Source organism: Leptinotarsa decemlineata, unplaced genomic scaffold, assembly GCF_025532065.1.
Source record: "Leptinotarsa decemlineata unplaced genomic scaffold, Ldec_3_MD MMD2_tig00003308_RagTag_RagTag, whole genome shotgun sequence".
NCBI lineage: Eukaryota > Metazoa > Arthropoda > Insecta > Coleoptera > Chrysomelidae > Leptinotarsa > Leptinotarsa decemlineata.
The window spans coordinates 2,188,234-2,201,754 of NW_027412586.1; positions in this window are offsets into that span (position 1 = coordinate 2,188,234).

Below are 13,521 nucleotides of genomic sequence, written 5' to 3' on the forward strand. Positions count from 1 at the left end.
GGTACCCGGCTCTCTGAACATAAGAGAAATCGTGGACTCGGAGAAACCGACAAATCAGCTGTAGATAAACAAGTTCTGAACAAAAAAGGCACTCACATTATCTCATTTGAAAATGAAACTCAAGATTACAATGAAGAGTATATAGAGAAATTCAAAAACACAGTGATAGTTTTAATAGAAAATGAGAGACAATGAGGTACACAAACAAGGTCAGATAATCCAATTGAGAGAAACCAATCCACGCCTACTGATAATAATAAAAAACCAGAGTCAAATACAAGCATGGGGCACTGCGATCATTACCACATCACCTTTGATGATGTATATAGCAGTAGTAGACGAAAAGTCAGTCATAAAAACCTGCAGACCACGGCTTAAAAACCCGGAAAATAGCTTTAACACAGTTATCCCCGACCGTGAAAGTTTATATTCTGCTGAATAACGAAAATCAATTTAGCAAATTCAAGAATAACCCGGTTCAGTAACTGTAAATTAGAAAAGGGATTGAGATTGTCTTGTATTGGCATAGATATATTGATGACATTTTGGTATATTTCATAGGTACTAAGAGACAATTAGATAGTTTTCATAGGGATATTAACAAAATTCATAAACATTGAATTCACTATTGAAGTAGAAGCGGACAACTCAATCAATTTCTTAGACTTAACAATTAGTAGAATGAATAACAAACATGATTTTTCAGTTTATCACAAGCCGTCCTATACGGATACTACGATTCTAACCATCCATATCAACACAAAGTAGCAGCTTATAATAGCATGATTAACAGATTAGTCAATGTTCCTCTTTCAATAGATAATTTCAATGAACAACTTAATTCATCAAGCAAATTGCAGTTAACAATGGGTTTAAGCCGAATTAATAAACAAAATACTTTCCAAAAAAGTCTACGCAAAAGCGTAGCGTATTTTGGACAAACAATGGAAAAAGTGACTTCATTTTTGAGGAAACGAGATATTAAAATTGCATACAGAACAAGTAATACGTTGGGAAAGTTAGTTAAAAATAATATAGATAAAACATCCAAATTCGAAAAATCTAGAGTACATACATTAAAGTATGGAACGTGTCCTAATGTATATATTGGTCAAACTGGCCGAACTTTCAGAAATCGAATCCAGGAACATCATATGAGCTATGTAAATGAGAAAACAAGTTCAACATATTCAAATCATCTTTCAGAAGAAAATCATACCTTTAACGAAGAGTTCGAAATTTTACACATAAAAAATGAAGGTTTGAAACTGAATCATTTGAAAGCAAAAAAAAATTAATTCAAACATTCTAATAATTGACCAACTGGATTTGAATAGATCACCATTATTGAACTTGTTTTCTTAGAAAAACCGAGAAAGAAATATTATTGATATATAATATGCTTCAGGTGATCATAATTGACGAGGTACCTCAGGTAGAGGTTTAGGTAATTTGTCGAAGGTAGTCTCAATTATGGTTTCCCGTAGTATAAAAATGTTAGTGAAGGAAGCAACTTGAAGGATTCAAATCACTGTTGATGAAACTACTGTGTTAGCGAAACATGTCGTAAAATAGTTTTCAAATGAAGTTTGTGAAAATCAAATCGTGAGGTATAGTTTATGAGATCAAGAAAAGCCTTCTGTTATCTTCAACTTGGAAATTGCATAATTCAGAGGCTCAGTAATCACCAATTTTGATTCAATTATTTATTATATGCCAATTGCCAGGAATTGAAAATAAATAATTTCCTCACATTTTCTGCCAAAAGTTCAGAAAAGTTCCGGGGTATATTTTTAGAAGGGATCAATTTTTGGGGGAGAAAGTTTTTGGCCTTTTTTTTCTGTATCTTATTATAAAAAATGGGGGAATCTTCCGAAGAAAAAAAAGAAAATAATCAATTTCAAAAATAAACTCTATAATAAGATGTGCAGATCATGCAAAGAAGCAACTTCCAGATACAAACTGGAAGAGAAACAGCGTTTTTCATATAAACATTGAATTACATGAAAGAAAAATACTTCCCAAACAAATAATAGTGATAATAATATTTATTCGCCAAATCTTCTTAGAAATGTTATATTGATGATTGAAAAGCATAAAGGTATCCTAATTACATTTATATATAGTGAACAAATAAAAACGATTGCCACTTAGGTTCACATGGAACCTGTCTGTGGAAACAAATGTATCCACGGAAATAATTATTTTTAAATTCTCTAACAAGCTTATAAGAGGAAATTAAAACTAACCAAGAAGAAAATAGAATAAAAAATAAAAAATTATTCATTTTGCTAGGTCTGCAATGTATTTGACGAATTGTCAAATTTGTTCAAGAATCCATTTTTTAATACGTTTCTTCATCAAACCAATATTATTTAATGTTTTAACTGAGACAGGAACATGATTTAGAAGTTTAGCTCCAAAATAGGAGAAGCATATTTGACCAATTCTTATATTTGCTCTTGGTATGTGCACTGCTGCAGAGTTTTGTGCTCGTGTTATTCGATTGTAGGGTAAGTTTTTCAAGTTATTTCAATTTTTCAGGAGAAATGTGATAATCGGTTTAGAAAACAGTTGCCTTCCATCTAAAATTTTTAATTCCCGAAAAGGCTTTTCTGTTGGATAAGGGGAGCTTTTGTTATATATAATTTTCAAAATACATTTCTATATTTTTACTAGTGGATCGAGTGGAGTTGCATTTATACCACCCCAACCAATTATACCGTATTGTAGAAGAGATTCTAGAAATGTGTGGTATAATATTTTCAATTTGTTAAGGGTCAGTATATTTCTGAGCTGGCGAAACCTGTATAGAAGTCCTCTCAATTCATTTCTCAAGTTATGTACTTGAACATCCCATCTGATTAAGTTATATATGTGAATACCTAAGTACTTTGCTGATTTAACTAACTTGACATTTTTGGATTTGATGTTAATATTTATATATTCTGGTAAATATGACTCGTATGGAATGAATGGAAGTACTTTAGTTTTTTCAATGTTGATTGTTTGTAAATTTGCTCTGAACCACTCAGTTAATGATAATATGAACGCTGAATCAATTATATGAAAAACACTCGTCTGCATTTCGTTTGTATCCCAAACATTCGTAATGTTATCGAACCAGATATTATCCTTTTTCTTCATTCTATAAAAAACATATATATTTTAGAAATACGCCTGTCAAGATCAAGTTACATATAGTATTCTTGTTTCTACACGTCATTTCTATTTTTAATTATCGCTCGGCATGTTCCTCAGTCTGTTCCTGAAATTATTCCTTCCTTTTGCCGAGTAAGTACCATATTTTTCGTTTCATTTTCAGCAAACCCTTTCATTTAATACTCATATCATGGAAGTGCATAAAAAACTATTCCTCCACTTAGGTGATCCGCCATGTTGTTTGTAGAATAACTTCACTTAATTAACCACGCATTGTCATCGAACCCCACATGCAGAATTTCTGCTTAATCGGTTCAATATAACTGCGTCAAAATTCAGTTGCAAAATATAAGCCGAAATAAAGAACACACATAGAGAAATTTCAAGTTAAATAAAAGTTTGCCATAAAAGTAATAATTCCTAAATAACAATTTGATTTCAATCTAAATATGCTCTAATAGTTTTCAAACGTGGATACTTTGGTTCAACTTCAATGGTTTACAGCACAAGCTCGAATATTTCGCCAAGAGGGTAATACTCTCAGTTAAAACTATACCCAACATTGCTCAAAATTACCTTATAAAATGAAATTTTATTGAAGCAGTCTCGTAAAACAGCTCCCCTTTTTATCCGTTAGGTGGAAGTCGAGTAATTAAAAATTATTAGGACTGTGGAGACATTCACTTGGACCGCGGGATGGCAGGGAAAACTTTAATACCGAGCCTTTTACAAGTTGTAATGTGCTCATAAAAATCTGACTAATCAAAATGTGTAGACCATTCCAAAGCAGAAAGTTAAAATGGCTGGAATTGGGCAGAGTGATAAAGTCCGCTAATTCAGATATATTCGAAAGGGAAAGTGCCAGGGGCGTTGTATGTATTTAATCACACATGTCGGAAAAAAATCGCATTATATTTTTTTCATTTTTGGAAAACTAGATAGAACATGGGAGGATGTTTTATGCACATACTTTCACTGTATTCAGAGTATTCAGAATTCTAATAGAGTATAATCATAACAATTATATTTTTCATTATATTATCTCCTACTCAAATATCATGTATATAATGATGGAAGAGATTCTGTGGATGCTACTGAGAGGAAAATTCTCATTAATATATATATATATATATATATATATATATATATATATATATATATATATATATATATATATATATATATATATATATATATATATATATATATATATATTTTCCAGCAGGTTGACTGCATTAACCTTTCTAGATTTCATAGCATTTCTAGAAACATGTGGATTTGTTTTCCGATGGCATTTCAGATCAGCTTCCCAAATTTCTGCTACCGCAGTTGTCGGTTGATTGGTCAAACCACCAACACTGACATAAAAACTTGGCAAGTTGACTTGGGTGTCACACCAATAGGTGGTTCCACTTATGTTTCGCTTGCGTTTACGCAGCTATTTTTATCAAGTACTTTCTTGGTTTTTCTCAATTTGTCTTCAATCGAGGACCGCCTGTCCGGTACTGACGATGCCCAATAGGCTGAAACAGCTGTCTACCGGTGGCTCTAAAATTGAAATCAATATGAGAATGATCAACAAGTATATATATGATATATGCTTTTCTCAGAAACATCAATGAAGTCACTCTTTCAAATATCTACTAGATCCTAATGAACTTCCTGCAACGCATGTATTAGATGTATTCAACAGTTTTTATGAACATGCACGAGCATTGCAAACCATCAAAGTGCTCTGAGAACACTGCTTCCTACGTTAGATTAGGTCAAAAGTGAGTGGGCATATTCGACCCTCCACCATAACCTGCAAGGGTTTATTGTGACTCACACCTACACACTTGACCAAATAAATGCAACTTCTTGACAAAGCCGATTAGTTTGTACGATGAGTGATATTTCAGGTCAGATGGCAGAAGTGTGGTTCTACCAAATTCTCAAAACCTGAATCGGTCCGATGCGGGGCAAGCACAAAATATATGTTTTGCTGTTTCATCATTTTCCAAACAGAGGCGACACACACTGTTTTCCGACAGTCCCAGCTCTGCATATTCAGACGACAATAAGGAGACCTGTTAGACATCGTAGTTCATCCCTACTATAGCCAACAACTCTTTGGTTTCAAGCTTCGAAAGGTGAATGGACACCTTGGAGTGAGCCAATCCTGGAGGATTTCTCCAGAAGGCCAGAAGTCTTTAAATCTTCTTGCCATACAGGCGTTCAATGTTTGTTTGGCAAAACCTAAAGCAATGCCAATAACAAGTTTTGTTCCGATGAAGCTACTTACAGCACCCTCCACCCTCCTTTGCAAAGGAGTCAGCAGCCTCATTGCCTTCCAGGCCAGTGTGGCCAGGAACTTAGACGCTGCTTGGTGGAAGTCAAAAGCTTCCAATGCCGCTTGATTGTGCGAGAAAATTTTCCATTCACTTGTGTGTGAGCATAGATTTCCGTTCGAAATACAGTCCATAGTTCCCTAAGCAGGTTGATATCTCTGTCTTGGGTCTGAAATTGAAAACACCTGCGCCAGAGCCCGAAGGTGTTGTTGATTCATCTATGAACCAACAACTATCTGCTCTTAAAGTTTATTTCTCCCGGAGAATCCAATCCTCTTTACTCGGGAAGAGTATTGTATAAGGCAGTTCGTATTTAATAGTTGGAGGCATAATGTCAGAGGTCATTTTCAGAAAACTATGATTTCCAGTGTCAGCCAGCAGTCTAGTGTGATCTGTATTAGATTGCTTTGTGCAATTGGCCATGTGCACAAGTCTATATGCAGTCCATCTAGCCTCTCTCTAGTTCTAGAAGGATCTACATGACCGCCGACAATGTGGTACTGATGGCACCACAGATAGGCAGACAAGCCTGTTTCTGTCAGCCAGAGAGCTTCGCCTGAACCGTTTTCTGTAAAACCCCAGCCACCTGGCAATTGCTCCATAAGTGATCAATGGTCTCATAATCATCGCATATATCCAATGGATTTGTTTGGGACATAAACCCCAAATTTCACCACAAAACATTCGACATGTTCATAGGGACAGTCTGAATTTGTGTTAAAATTTTTGCAAATGAGCGTTTCAGGGGAGTTTTTCTATTAGGGAAAATGCCAAGATATTTTACCTCCGTTCCAAATGGAATGACCTCATCATTGAGACAAAGTGGCCTTAGATCGTCAAACTTTCTCCTCTTGGTGAAGGAGATTATTACAGGTTTGCTGGGGTTGACAGATATCTGCTCCCTCTGGCATCAACTGTGAACCACGTCCATCGTACTTTGGCGAATATCACACGCTACCCTTCCTAACGTGAACTTCACCAAGATGATAAGGTTCATCTGCGTAATCTTGCAGAAATACTTCTATTCTAACGAGGGCATCAAACAGACTATGCATCAGGAGCGACCACAGAAGGAGAGATAGTACCCCACCTTGAGGGCAGCTCCCTGGTGACCCTGAATATAATAACATCATCTTGACGAGACATTATTACAGTTTTGTTTACCAGCATGACATAGATGCATCCAGTTATGATCAATTCTATGCCTTTTCCAGCCAGGGCTGATCCTATATATTTAGGTAGTGCATTATCAAATGCTCCTTCAATATTGAAGAAATACAGCAACCACAATGTCAAGAGATTGGGAAATGTTTTTTGCAAAGTTTTTTAATGTTATATCTGTCGATTCGCCGGTTTGATATGCATACTGATGGTTATTCAGGGATGCTGCACATAAATCAACCTTCCTGATGTGTCCGTCCAGTATCGTCTCAAATCCACTTCAGGTATATATACCTTGCTACCAACCAACTGGGTGGTATGTAGTTCCACGCCAGACTGTTTGAAAAAAATCTGTTTGAAATCTGTTTTCAGCAGTCGCTCCCATACGAACGACAACTCTCAGAAGTTGAGCAACTTGTGCAAGCTAAGGACTAACGAGGTCTCACCTTTTAACGTGTGATTCCTAACACGGTTGCAGAATCATCCCAGCTTCAACCAGATAAATTCTCTCGAGAAAAATATCTAGTCGAGGCGGGAATCGAACCCACGGCCTTCCGATCGTGAGTCGGGCGCACTACCACCGCGGCCAATTCCACAACTCTAGCTCTATACAATTTTATGAGAATGGGTAGAATAATTTGCAGTTCATTTTGAAGAGTAGCTGGAAATATACCATCTTCCCCAGGAGATTTGAAGAATAATCTTCCTAAGATTGAATGGTTCTCCTTTGGATAGGATCGAGTAGTAATATATGCTTGGGAATGGAATACATGTTCCAATCTAATTTCTTCGAAGCATTATAAATGCTTCTAATTCGAAGTTTTTTCATAAAAACTAATTTCTCATAAAAATTCGTTCTAATTTCAACACAAGATCTATGACTGGGATTAAATCAAATAACTATATTGAATGGCTGTTCGCACTGTCATCGTGACATGAGTAGGTTTGTCTCTTCTGGTGACATAACGTCTTGTAATAATATCCAAAACGGTGTTGATGAGATGATTAGGAACGTACCTTATTCAGAAATTTCGAAGTACCTCTTATTACTTATGTTTTTAATTCATATCTGTTACAGTTCCATAGCGAATGTTTATATTAGTGAAGTGGTAAAAAAAGGAGTGTATAGTTCAATGCTCATATGAAAGTCGTTGTTTCGAAAGCACTTTCCATTCAGTGTAATTCAATATTCATGTATGTTTGTAAGTAACCTCTATACATCATCTACTCATTTTTGTGAACTTAATCGCTTCCTTCCTTGATTCGGGAAAGTATGAAGTCAACCGCATTTTTTCCAAAAGATATACTGGTTTCAATTCCAGTTTCTGATTATCTTCTTTTACGTTCTCAGTGAAGTATTGTTACACAATTTGACATCCAAAAACAAAGTAATCGATGTGATTTGCGGAATTGTGCGTTAGCTACATTTTATCGTGACAAAATGTTTAAGGTTTTTGCAGCCGAGGATTTTAGTGTCACTATTTTCCGGGTTTGAAGGCCATGGCTTTTTGAAATTTCTTCCTGACGTTTCGCTGGTGCTGACCCGCAAAAGGGTGACACTACATTTTCTCGTGCTCAGAAAGAGCTTTAAAGAAAATAATTCCCAGGATCTCGATAGCTCCCCTTCTCTGAAACATGCTGGAAGTGAAGTTTCCAAACAAAATCTCCCGAAAGAACATTCCACCGATATCAGTTTGATATTCTATAACATTATAGAACATTCTGAAACATTGGAAAATAGTTTGGAAAAAGCAGTACTATCGTCTTTTCTGGTTGTTGGTGATCTGATAACAAAAATGCAGGTTTGGGGCTTTCCGCATCAAGAATATGTCGATAAACTGGTCGTCAGTATGAAGATAAAAATTTATGGGTCATCTCAGAAGTCGTACAAATGACCACATACTTGATTCACAACTAGACTGTGGATGAACGATCAACCATCATTCCTAGTAAGTAATACTACTTGCATATACGTACCCAAATTTCAAGTGAGACTCAAGTTATTTTCCCAAAGAAGTAAGATTCCTAGTTCCAAGTAGGGAACACCGCATATTTATAACATTCACAGGTAGTTTGAATGAATTACAATGACCTTCCCAAATCAGAATCACAGGGATGCTCTGAAAGAAGTGTTAAATCTTGCACCATTATTTATGTGTATAATTGAAAGAAGCAGCACTATCAATTAATGCTTTCAGGATTCAACAGATAGTTGCTGAAATAGAAAATAAGACTTCTAGATCTTATCTAACTGGAATCCGTGTCAAATAGATTTCAATCGAAATTTCTTGGTCAGAAACCATCACTAAAGAGTTGCATCGTATGAGTGTCAGCTAGATAGAAACGCACTATCATTGTTAGCTGATGGGTCCAGGATAGGTGAAAAAATTAATGTAAAACTGACAGGGCATATGTTCAACTTCTCTCGTGATAAATAAACCGAATTGTGAGTTCATGGTCGAAAAAAGGGATATTCAAATATTCTGTGAAATATATTTTTTATGTAGAACTCAATATTAGTAGGATGCTTACTATGCTTTCTAATTTTCCTTATTGTTTTTTTGGAAATAAAACCTTCCACAATCTGAAAAATCAGCAGCACTAGATCAGTAAAAATCTGCTGAAGTGTAAAAAAGGACAAACTGAAAAGTTCACCACGAAAAGTCACTGCCTAATATGAACTACTGAGAAGTCCAATTTGTTAGTAACGTGTCGTATTCATAAATTTTGCCTACTAATTGAAATACTCAAATGAAAACAAATAAAATGTCTATACTTACCTTTTTTTTATTGATCGATGTTACGGAAAACAATATTTTCCCGTTTTCAAAACCGAAAATCCACTTGAAAACTTTTGCTTTTTACATTGACATACGTCAACAAAAATACAGCTATTCACAATTCTGGCGAAAGTTCTATCACCTCTCCCACACAGGACAAAATACTGTCCGCAAGCGTTCCGCTCACTAAATTCACATCATCAGGAGATGACTAGTTCTAAACTTTCAATCCAATTCTACCTTTCAAAAAGAACATTAAAATATTGAAACAATGAACTTATATAACTATTTCATTTTGAATATCAAAAAATGTCCTAAAAATTTTCAGAATCCTGAATCACTGCTGAAGAGAGTTGTTTCTTCTCACCATACTGGGCAAAAGTTAAGGATTCCACTGAGTGAAAAAAATGAGACAATAATTCAAATTGTTGTGTTGTTTCAACGATATTCAATCCATGATTCTTCCTTCATGAAGAAGGCGATAACTAGCCATACAATTTGCCTCTTCCTTCATCCATCTCATTTGTAGTCCAGCAAAAGTAATGACCAAGAACTATTTAAATTCAATTCTGAAATTCAATCACAATATTTTTTTGAAATATAGGTATTCGTTTAGTGTTCTAATACCGTTTCAAACAAACCGTTGAGATTTTTGAGAGACTGGCGACACATATATCTAATTTTTTGGTGAAAGAGATATAAATATTCCGAAATACCCTTGAAGTGAGACTGGGGATTTATGTGTATAAAAAATGAAATAGAAAAAAATTATGTTTTTCCAGAAATAATTTGATTTTTGTTTTGAGTAATTTATGTCAGAACCCCATCTGGTTCTTATAAAGACTCGCAAATATTTCCAGACATGATATTCCTAATCTCAACTCGATGTGCACTCTAAGGACGGAAAAAAAGCCCTCGATTTTTCGGAAGCACTCCCACTATCCTTCAAGCAATGTGTGCAGTGGAGTCAAATCAGGGCATCTGGATAGTCATTCTGTAAAACCTCTCCTTCCAATATATCGACCCGGAAAGTTTTAATAGAGGAATTGTAGCACTGATACTATCCCATTGAAATATTTACCTTTCAGGTTTGCTTCCAAAAAAAACCGGTCCTATAATATGGTCACCGACAACTCCTGCCCAGACATTTATTACGGCATAGATTTTCGAAATACTATTGGAATTTTCAGTGTAAAAAATGTTGACGATTAACTTTCTTATTCAGATAAAAGATACATTCATCCGAAAAACATTTGAAGTAAAACAAAGCTATATTACGATTGGCGCATTCAGAGAAAAAATTCTTCTTTTTTATTCAAAATTATTTCCGTTCAATCCATCAAGCATTTTCATTTTGTGAGGGTAAAATTTGTGTCGATGAAAAATTCCGAAATCGTTCGTACGACTCACTCCTGTTCTTTGGGACAACTTAGATTAGGTCCGAAGTGAGTGGCTCTATTCGACCCTACACCGCAACCCGCAAGGGTTCATTGTGGCTCACACCTATTCACACTCGACGAAGCCAAATAGTTCATTCGGTGAGTGATCTTTCAGGTCAGATGGTGAGAGTGTTCTACCAAACGCTGAAAACAACTGTTTGGTGTCAAGCTTCGAAGGGTGAATAAACGCCTTGGAGTGAGCCAATCCGGTGATATTCTGCCAGGAGTCTAAAGCGATGCCAATGATCTGATCCGATGAAGCTGCTTGCAGCACTCTCTTTTGCAAAGGAGTCAGCAGCCTCATTGCTTTCCAGGCCAGTTTGGCCAGAAATCCAGACCAGAGAGAGTCGTTTATGGCAATTTGCTACCCGATAGGAGCCAAAAGCTTTCAACGCCGCTTGACTGATATGTTTAAAATCTGTTGAAAATCTGTTTTTTTCATTAACGAGCTGTCTCACCCCTACGAACGACAACCCTCAGAAGTCTAAACTTGTGGAAGCCAAGGATTAACGAGGTCTTACCTTTTAACGTGTGATTTCCTAACACTGTCTGAGAATATTTGTATTGATTTATGTATGACGGTGGATTCTTGCAATTTCTACGTATATAATTCACTAGCGAAAATTTCCGCTTGAAATACAGTCGCATAGTTTCCTAGACAAGTTGATATATCTGTCCTGGGTCTGCGATTGAAAACACCTGCATAGGAGGTAGAAGGTGTTTTTGATACATCTGTGAACCAACAACTCCCTGAGGATCCAGTCTTCTCTACTCGGGAACAGAACTTTATAAGGCAGTTCGTAGTTGACAATTGGAGGCATGAAGTCATTTCCAGAATGCTGTGACTTCCAGTGTCAACCAACAGTCTGTTGCACTCTGCATTGAATTGATTTGTGAAATTGCCAATGTGGACGAGTCTATATGCAGTCCATCTAGGAGAGGAGGTAGATCTAGAAGGATCTCTATGGCCGCTGACGGTGTGGTACTGATGGCACCACTGATGGCAAGACAAACCTCTCTCTGTAAGCCAGAGAGTTTCGCCTGGGCCGTTTTCTGTAAAACTTTCGGCCACCAGGCAATTGCACCATAAGTGATCATTGGTATGACAATGATCAAATGAATCCAATGGATTTGTTTGGGACTAAAACCCCACGTTTTACCACAAATCCTTCGACATGTCCATATGGACAGTCTGGCTTTGTGTAAAAATTTTTCCAAGTGAGCTCTCCAGATGAGTTTTTTATCAAGGACAATGCGAAGATATTTCACCTCCGTTCTGAATGGAATGACCTCAGTCAAAGACTGGGTAATTTTCAACAAAACAATGTAGCATTTTTAATCATTCCCATTCTTATGCCTTATATTTCTGCTTATATTTCCATGTTCATAGTACCAACTTGCAACTTTCGACATGAAGACTGTTGTGAAGAAGGGGTGGCTGACAATGGGTTGACTGCTGAAATCCAAAGTTTCACGATTTTTCTATATTCACGATATCAACTGAATCATTCATCATGATTGGTTTCAACTGAAATGCACTGTATGTTATTCAAAGAAAGTATTTTCTACCATACAGCTGATAGGAGTATCTCCAATCAAAAACTCCACTTATTAAAGTGGAACAGAGCAAGAATAGTGATCTAATCTGCAAGAAGATATAATGATTTTCAGAAGGATCATCTCATATCTATATGTTTCAATCAATTCACAGCTCGTGTATCGAACAACATTATGAGCATCATTCAGGTTGAGTTTCTTTAAAAAACATCTCATATCATATCGGTTTTAGAACTTGTAAATATAAAAACATCACCTCCTCAACGGTAACAAAATCCAATTCCCACCTCTCAGAACATCCCAAATAGTGAGAAAGGTAATAAACAGTCCCATCCGTAATACCTGAGGGAGAAACCTAACCCTCCAAGCTTCTGTTCGGATCACAATACGCGAATCCCACTCAGAAAAAGGACCGACATAAATATACGGTGGCATATATAATTCAGCATCAGTGGCAGCTACAAGGGGAGAATTTTGGCATTGAAATGAGATGTGCAGCGCCCACCGGGGCAACATCTGCTTTTATAGAGATGCAGGCGACTCGGGCGAGACAACACATCCCCATTAGTTTAGCATCGCCATGTTCATATTCGACTCTGGAGACCGTGTGCCTGCTTAATGGATGCCGCCGGAATGATGCATGATGTCACACGACACCGTTGTTCGGGAGCGTAAACAAAAGAGCTATTTTCCCTTCTTGAAAGCAACTAATTTGGTGATGAATGGCCTCATGATGGAGAAGATTATGGCTGAAGGAATCCTGATTTTTTTCTCTACTGATACACGTAAACCACAAAATACAGGGACTTTCTTTACTGAAAACGGTTTGGATGTAAAGCAAGAACTGATGAAGAACCATTTGTCATATTTTTTTTTCGGCGTCAACTTATAGGCAGTGTGCAGAGTTTTTCAATTGCTGTACATAAGTATGTGAAAGTCCTATTCTCCTTCTCAGTTTCATCATGAACAGTGAGTTCAACATAACAATATGATCATTGCTAAGCTATACCACTTCTCAACCTCTTGAAGTAGGTGGCATGGGTGTGTTCAATACGTAATGAAGTGAGAATAACCTTTATTTTCTGTTGGTGA